Here is a 9,298-nt window from a genome sequence, read left to right as displayed (position 1 = left end):
CTTGTACACACATTTTCATAGCAGCATTATTCATGATGCCAAAAATTACAAACAATCCAAATATCCATCAACTGATGACTGGAAAAACAAAATATGGTGCCATCCATACAATGGAAGGAATAAAATCCATAAAAGAAACTAAAGCACTAACACATACTACGCAATGAACTTGAAAACATGCTAAGAAATCATATACCGAAGGCCACACAATATGTGACATTTACAGGAAGTGCCCAGAACAAGTAAATCCATACAGACAGAAAGTAGACTAGTAATTGCCACAGGCTGATGGGGGAAAATAATGGGATATGACTGCTAATAGGTAAACAGTTTTTTGGGGTTAATGAAAATTTACACAACCTTGTAAATATGCTAAAAAACTACTGAAATGTACACCTTTAAAGGATGCATTTTATGGTATGTGTATTGTACCTCAACTTATTTAATATTGAAGAAAAAGTACCAGTTACCATTCAACTTACTAGACCAAAGCTAGTAATTACCCCTTTCTTCCAACTCTGATTCAATGCAAAATACGGTTTTAATTAAGTGATATCTTACTATCCTGCTGTGTTTAGAAATGGTTCACAAGCCTGAAGAGTCACATTGGCTATAGCCTAAAGGGAGGTTCTAGAAAAACAATCTGAATGGTACATACCAATGTACTCAACCACCTTTTCCTAACTCAATGGTGACTTCTCTGGGAACATACCACATCACTATCCCTTCACTGACTGCCATCCTTGATTATTCTTATAAAAATGAGATAAATGATGTATCTATTCATTTTTGTTAGTTGTTTATTGAATATCTTCCCCTCCAGAATGTCTGCCCCATGAACCAGGAAGCGGGTTTTGGCACAGAGCAAGGTAGGCACCGAAGAAGTGTTTGTTGAGAGAAAAAAAACTGGAGTAAGTTTTTTCTCCCATTAGACGATGAGAAAGAATAAAAATGGTAGAGTGATCCACTACTTAAAGTCAAGAATATCGAATACCCGCCCCCCCTCCCAACCCTCTCCTTTCTGACGGTGATATGCTCATTCGTATCCCTGTGGACATCAAAATTGAGCTCTTCTGCATCCTGGCCCTAAAGTGTTCCAAATGTCAATATCCCTAACTTCATCCTCTGCTTTCCATGTCTGTTTCACTCAAAGATCTCTTCCAGTGTTCCGGAACCCAGTCTAAAAACCTAACCCCTTATTCCCAATTGAACTATTTGCTTGATAGTTTGGCTTGGGAACCTAAGGTCTGACCTGGCAATAAATTCTGAGTACTAGTGTTCTTGTGGCCAAACCAAAAGGTCAAAGGTCTTTCCCATGTCTACTACTGTGCATTCAAAATTCTATTTAGGCCAAACAAAACATTCTATTATGCACTATAAGGGTTTTGTAAGTCACAGCCTTTGGCCTTAGGCAGAAGTTAAATTTGTCAATGAGATCCTCTTAAAAACAAAAAACCCTCCATGGCCTCATTTCTGATGATACACTTGTTTTGCCCTAAGTTTGATCTAAGAATTCATTTTTAAATTTGTGCATATAAGTCTCTGCTGAATTATTCCAACTCATTCAATTCACTTCTTCCTGCCTTCCTATAGGTCTGCTGCCACTGTGTGTTAAATAAAACACATCCAATTGTCTTTCAGATAGTAGGATTAAAGGAACTAGACAACACTTATTTTTGAAAATTAACTACTCAGTCATTTCTAATACACAATTCTATCACTGGGATCCAACAAGTCGAAGCCCCTGATAATGCTGTCGGGGCTGCTGAAGACAAGGAAAAGGAACTACTCCCCATCCTTATGCAGGTACAGATGGCTTTTATAGCTTATTCCTACTAAAACCTCTATATTTCAGTATGATTTCAACTAATGAAAATATCTGGGGGGAGTACCCCACACTCCGCCCCCCAGTGATGGCCCTGATGACAACACACATCTGGAGGCTCTGAATCACCCCGATGACTGATTTGATTTTCCCACTCTTCACCTGGACTTCTGGCTTCGGCTACACAGAGCTCTATCGCTTTGGGCTTTGGGCTACAACTTGCTTCCAGCTGTAAGCTTTGTACTACACTCTGATTCACCTTTCTTCTTGGCTACGCTCAGGCTGGCCGCCATATGTGTCTGTCCAAGACACACATTTTCCTCCAATCCTGCTCACTCACAAGTCACTCGCTATCTAATTGCTCCTTTACAGCTTTATAGGAGACTAGTAGCCCTGCACACGAATCTGTGCACCAGTAGGTCGCTGCCGCCCTCCTGTAGCTCTCCACCTGCTGCCCCACCCTTATGTAGATCCCCCGCCCCCCCTTTTCCTCCTCATAGCTTGCTGCCCTGCCCGCTCCTGTAGCTCTCAGCAGCCTGCTTGTAGTTCGCTGCCCCACCCTCCTGCAGATCCGTGATCTGTCCTTGCACAGTCGGTCGTTACGCCTCAGGGCGTAATGGATAATTAGCATATTCCTCTCTTATTATATAGACTATTAGTCCACTGCAGGAAGATTCCTGCAATAGGGCTTCCTGCTGCGCTCTCCCCTGGCCCCGCCTGCTTCCCTTCCTTCTCCCCCGCCCCGCCTGCTTTCCTCTCTTCTCCGCTGCCCCTCCTGCTTTCCTCCTTCTCCCTGTCCCACCTGCTTGCTTCTCCACAGCTTCGCTTCCTTCTTCAGCACTTGGCTTCTTTCTACGCTATCTTGATATGCAAATTAACGGCCATCTTGGTTGGGTTAATTTGCATACTTGCCCTGATTGGCTGGTGGGCATGGCTTGGGCGTAGCGAAGGTGCAGTCAATTTGTATATTAGTCTTTTATTAGGTAGGATAGCAATGGGTAGGACCGGTGTCATTAGAAATGCTCACCACCTAATTCAGCAGCCAATACGCCTTGATATGTGTAGCGGGCAACGAGGTCCTGAGCACCTGAATTGTGAATCTCCACTCTCTCACCTTACTTCACCTCCTCCCAGTGTGAGCTGCATGGAACAACGTCATTGAGCCACTGTGGACTCGAGTCTCTTTCTCAAGGGCACTCTGCTCAGATCCCTCAGGAGTTACAAAGATAAGTAGCATCCCTCCGCTGCCTTCGGACCAGTTTCACAATACTCCAATGTGTATGAAATCCGAAATTATGAAAATAAGTTGACATTGTGGGGTTAAAGACACGTGTGCGCCAACTTTGGAATGGATGAGAAATCCACTTTACTGAATTCTTGCAGAATTGCAGAATTTGCAAACAGAGTTAATTGCACCCTGTTTATGCGCTCGCCATCACCTACAACACAGTGAAGAGAAACACAAGCCCTCTTTTGTCAGGGGCCCGAGACCCTCTCTTGATCCCTTGCATCAGAATTTCTGAAAGTGGCTGTGGGTTTTATGATCTGAGCAAGCACTGTGATTATCATTTCAAATCTCATTTTTTAAAAATCTTTTCACGATGTTATCCAAATGCATTAAATGGTGCTGCTCAAGTCAGTGCTGAAAACAAATCCCAAGTGGATAACTTTGGAATAGAAATGAGATGGGATACAGCCCTGCAGAGAGCAAACGAGCGCCGACATTGATTTGGGAAGGAGCCCTCAGCAAAATAAGAAAATGTAAAAAGTAACTTCAACGCAAATGGCCAGTGAAATAATTACCGATGTATATGCTCCAAAAATGCATTCCTTCTTGGGGAGAATTTGTTTTGAACTATTTGAGTTTTAAGTTGGACAGAGTCTCCAGGAATAACATTTCCCTCCTTTGAAAAGCAAGTACTTAAATTTTATTTCCCACTGCTCTACCTTACAATCCCTACAGTTTAGTTAGAAAAGACTCTTTATGATTCCACACATTCTCTGCCAAGGAAACCAGTATTATCCCTCTCACTACTCCTTTCCTTTTGCTTCTCTTCCTGTTTGAAATATCTTCACTCGTCCTACCCACTAATCCAAATACATGGCCCGGCTTCAAAGGCCCACTCGAGCTCAAGCTCATCTGCAACGTTGTACCTGACTTAGTAAAGTCACAGGATTTTATACTTGGAATGGACCTCAGAGATGATCTACTTCATATATTTTCCAATTGGGCAACACTCAGAAGCCTTTCGAAGGGGAGTCAGAAATAGGAAGGGGGGTGTAAGTGGACAGCAGAGTCCCCGGTCTCTCACTGTCTATTCCAGCACTGATTCCATCATTTTAATCATTTTACCTTTCCAAGAAAGAAATTGCAGGACAATAGGTCCCAGAGCTTTGAGGGAGGGAAACCCCAAATCCAACATGATAAATGAAGAAATTAAGGTGGTCAGTGGAATATCTTATCCTGGTTTTCAAACAGTCCAGGAGGAAAACTAAACTAAAATCCTAGGATCTTGGGACTCACGGCCCAGCTACACTGATCTATTTTCTTTATAACTAAAATCCTATTTCCTATTGATGGCTCTCTGGTGGTCTTTTGTTATTTATACATTTGACTCTTGTCTGTCCAATATACTGAGGGAGGCTGTGGCTGGCTCATGCCAAGGCATAATGTATGCTCTTTGTTCTTCTCCTAGCCAAGCCCTAGGTTCAGAGAATACACATGTCCTATATTCCCTTCCCAGAAGCACAGATATTCCTGATTCATATATAAAATTAGACAAAACAACATTCAAAAGATCAACATGAGGGTATTGACAGAAACAGCATAAACTCCATCCTACATAGACACTCTCTTCTGTATCCCAACTTTATTCATTCAAGTTGGCATAAAGTGTAGTCAGTACAGACTTTTTTGACACAAAAAAATGATATTTCTGGCCTTATTTATATTTGTGCCCTTATTTGCATTTACAAATCCTGACTTCATCAATTGTACTCCTTGTTCTAAGTGTCATGGCGTTTTCAGCCCTTGAATCTTGCTTTGGTGACCTTTTACGATTGCGACACAACATTTCAACAAGAAAAGCTGACCTCTGATAAAAATGCTTTTAATTTTTTTAAATAATTAAAAACACTTCTATTCTTCATCTACTATACGCTTTTTCCTCCAGCTGCTCCTTTCTCCTGATAAACTTCCTGAAAGGGTACCCTGCACATGCTACCTTTGTCTCCTCTCTCGTTCCATCTTCAGGTTCTATATTATTTACCTCTTCCATGTAGGTACTTTTTCTCCATCTCTGTACTTCCTCTACACATTCTATTTCATCCACTCTCTTCTCATCACTGCCTTTAGAGCAGGGTAAGAGGAGCCTGTCTTCTGGATTCCACCCTGGCCTCTACAGGGTGTGTAGTCCACAGTGCACATGGGATGTGCTCACCTGGAGCCTACACCTTCCCGTCTGAACCACAGTCCAGATACCCAGGACTTCAGATTCCTTATCTGAATCTTGCTGTGTCTGCTCCCAGGGCTCAAGTGTCTTCTCCTTAACTTTGGGGCCACATTCCTGATGTGCACAATGTTTCCCAGGTCCTGGAAGTGGCCAAAAAGTGGCTGTTTGTGAGAAAGGGGGTTGCAGGCAGTGGGGATGTGGGACACAGCTCGAGTCTGTAGGCTGGAGCTTCCCAGAAGTGCACCTGAGGCCGTGCCATTCATGGGAAGGGTCAGAGTGGGGGGCAAGGGGAATGGGGAGGTTCTTCCTAAGCTATGCCACCAGATTCTAGCACAGAATTCTAATTCACACTCGGCCTTCAAGGTAGGCATGAAGGCAATTTTGCCATAATGGGAGGTTAGATTGTATTTTATTTAACAAATGGCGTGTGGTCCTCCATTTTCACTCTTATCTCGGGACCTACAAACCTTAGGGAAAGACATGAGCCTTTTCTAAGTCAAAATTAATGTCTAACCTCATACTAACTTCATTCTTGTTAAAGATGCACATCCAACTTAAAACATCCAAAGCTAAGTTAATCTCTTCCTTCTCATCTTGTACCCACTTGTCCAAATTTGTGTCTTTTTTTAATGAATAGCATCACCATCCGCTCAGTTACCAGCTAAAGGTCTTGGAGTCGTCATCAACTTTCCTCTTTCCTAATCCTCAGGATTTAATCAGAGATAAGATATAGCCGATGTCTGAAGTATCTGACTTTTTTCAAGCCACATCATTTAGTTGATTCATTATAATAGTCATTCGACTGCCTTATCTGTCTGTCCCTCCCTCCTTAAATCACTGACCACATTTTCACCAGAATTATTGGGTTCCCATTCATCAGCTGTCCACCATCCCTGCCCTATTTTCCATAGAATAGAAAACAAATTCCTTTTTAGTTTCAAGGTCTTAATAACCTGTCCTCTAGCCTAGTGGTTGCCAACCTTTCAGACCTCACAGACCACCAGTGGTCCGCGGACCACTGGTTAGCGACCGCAATCACTCTCGTCTCTTAGTCTTCAAACCCATCCATACAGTCATACACAAATGCTCTTTAATCTAGTCAATCCCGAGTACTTGCTGATCCCGGATGACTTGCTAATTTATAAATCTGTCATAAACTTTGACATACATGTACATTTACTTAAGCTATTCCTTCTGTCCATATTCCTTGACTTCTATAAAAATCCAACTAACTATTCTATCGCCATTTCCTCCATGAAGCCTTCCACAATTACTCCACCAAAATTACTTCCTTTCCTATGTTCGCCTAACATTAATTTATGCCACTCTTACAATGCTCACATTTTTGCAAGTTATGAATGGATGCCTTTCTATCCCTTCAGTACAAATTCCTTTTATGCAGAACTGGTCTGTACTCATTTCTATATAATCCTCATACCTTGCATTTTGTCCCACACATAGTGCTTTCAAATGTTTAATTTCTAAGAAGCTAAATCTACACAGAGATAGGTTTTAATAAAATTAACAACAAATCATATACCGTATTCACTTAAAGAGGATTCTCAGGATGTCTTTGTTCTGTTCCCATCCACGGTGAGACCCTTAAACATTTACTTGATCACAAGATTCTAAGATTTCTCTCTCCCAAATGGGTTTACCATCTCCTCTCAAAGCTGCAGTGATGTGTCTGCAAAGCTTGTCAAGAAGCCCCGATGAAAGGCAGGGCAGGGCCGCGAGCATTATTACAATGACAGGTGTAGCATTCCCTCCAGCACCAGCCACCTGTGTGTCCTTGGTTTTCAGAGATGCCGCGCACGTGTCGGCCACAGGCTTCCCCAAGTCACTTATCACCCTGAGAACAATGCTCCTTAGATGGAGACCATCTGGGATTGCAGACTTTTCCAGCCCAAAGTCCTCTAATTTTTCAATCACCTGCTCTGACATAAGCCTGGTTTGGTTTTGTGTTTATAGTATGTCTCCCGGGCAGTTTATGAATCTGTGTCTGGCTTTTCCCTTCAAATCATCTTGGGTATCACAGGATGAAGTTAGGGGAGAAGTCCAAGTCACGGGATTTGCACATCCTTTTGGTTTTCAGAGCTGGTGAAAATCAAATGCGGTGTCTTTACTCGGTAAATATGCAGATGAAAACCAACGACGTCTAGTAATAGTGACAGTATTATAAAGTACCTGGCAGTTCAGAGGCAACTTTCATGTATATTTTCTGATTAATTTCTCATTACAGTCCTGGGACGTATGCATCCTGTTTTATAGATCAGAAACGATGGTTCCCAGATTTTTTTACTTTCTTGGAAACACAGAGCTAGCAAATGGCTAAGCTAGAATGTCAGTTTTCTGAACCCAAATCTCATGCTCTTCAGCACAGTATAACATATAGGCAACAGCCCAATAATTAAGTGTTCTATTTATTTGCAGGACTAAAAGTAATTTACAGGCATAGTAAATTCTTATTCATACATGACAGTGTATTTGTGAGCTCAATGAGAAAAAAAGTCCAAATTGCATTTTTAAGGCAGTTTTATTCCGAATAAGCATGGTGTACATGATAAACTAAAAAGTAACTAAATAGTAAGTAAAGTACAGTAAATACTTTCAGTAATTTTCATGTAATTATATCAGCAACCGCTGTTGTTATTTCTCCTTTAAGATTGGTTAATTTGGCAGAACAACCAATCTACTATTTTACTTGTCTGCCATAAACAGAGTCCAAGCCAGAGTGAAATAATGTCTAGGCAATCAGGGTCCCTGTAGAGGCCATTATTAAGGGGGGAAATCAAAGGAAGATTCTTGAAGCTCTTGCATATCCACTCCCTCCCTACCTGTTTCTACTTCACTTCCTACATATTTAGGAGAGATAAGCTTATCCTACAGCCAAGTCCAACAAATTATATCATCAGTTGCTGAGGGAATAACAATGCAGTCAGTCAGAATGAGGGATTCTTGGTTTTCATCCCAAAATGCATCTCCCTAAGGCCACTCCGGTGCCACTTCTCCCTCTCTTTGTACAGATTTATATTTCATGTGCCTAATTTTCATGGCTCCCTAAGTCACGTGGAAGACACTAGCATTTTTACCAGAATAATTCAACGGGTACGTGACAGCTGAAATTAAATCTTCTCCTTTAACTCTATATTCTCATTCTACTCCTCTCAAAAAACAAAGCTCTGTTGACAGAGAAGAGTTGAATTTGATTTGTGTGCCTGGCTACCATTTGTGGGACCCTTATTGCTTCTGTCTCCTGACAAAGCCTGAATTGTCGTGGCAACATCAGTGTCTCTATCAACACCACTGGCCTCTCAACTCCTCCAATTAGAACTTATCTAAATTAACCTCTCGTCAAATGTCCTCACAACTCTATTTCACTTAAGTTTGAATGTGCCACTTAAGGCACTGAAGTATTCTTCTAATGGGAAAAGCCAAGAAATAATGAAAATGCCAATAAAATGTGATTTGAAACCAAATATATTTAAGATGAAGTTGAGTTATATACACATATGTGCATTATTGGTCAAGTAAACTTTCTACATCAACAAAAGAGTACAGTTTTTCCTCTGCAAATTAATAGATTATAAAATCAGTGGGCTTTTCAAGAAGGCAATTAAGAAAAATGGAGGTCAAAACAACTTCAATCCTTTCAGAATAATTTGCCTTCAAAAAAAAAACTTTCTGTAAAATCACCTAAAATGAAACCTAAGTTAACTCTAGTTGTACGAGTTCGGTGGAGTCAAATTTAACTTGAAAACATCTTTCATTTCTATAGCTACTTTATTATATTTATACAAGACTACAAAAAATTAATTGGGTGATTTAAGTGAGTCAACTGTCACATATATTATGAGCTCTGCATGTGTGTGTTATGAAGCAATGCTGACTATGAGTTCAGCCTTTTACCAATTTATTTAGCCAAGGTTGCAAGAAGTTACTTAATGAGCATGAACACACAAACTGTCAATAAACCAACAGGAGGAAAAGTGGCGCATGACCTAAAAGGACCTCTCTGTTA

This window comes from Eptesicus fuscus, chromosome 24 (assembly GCF_027574615.1).
Source record: "Eptesicus fuscus isolate TK198812 chromosome 24, DD_ASM_mEF_20220401, whole genome shotgun sequence".
Lineage (NCBI taxonomy): Eukaryota > Metazoa > Chordata > Mammalia > Chiroptera > Vespertilionidae > Eptesicus > Eptesicus fuscus.
This window is presented reverse-complemented; position numbering follows the sequence as displayed.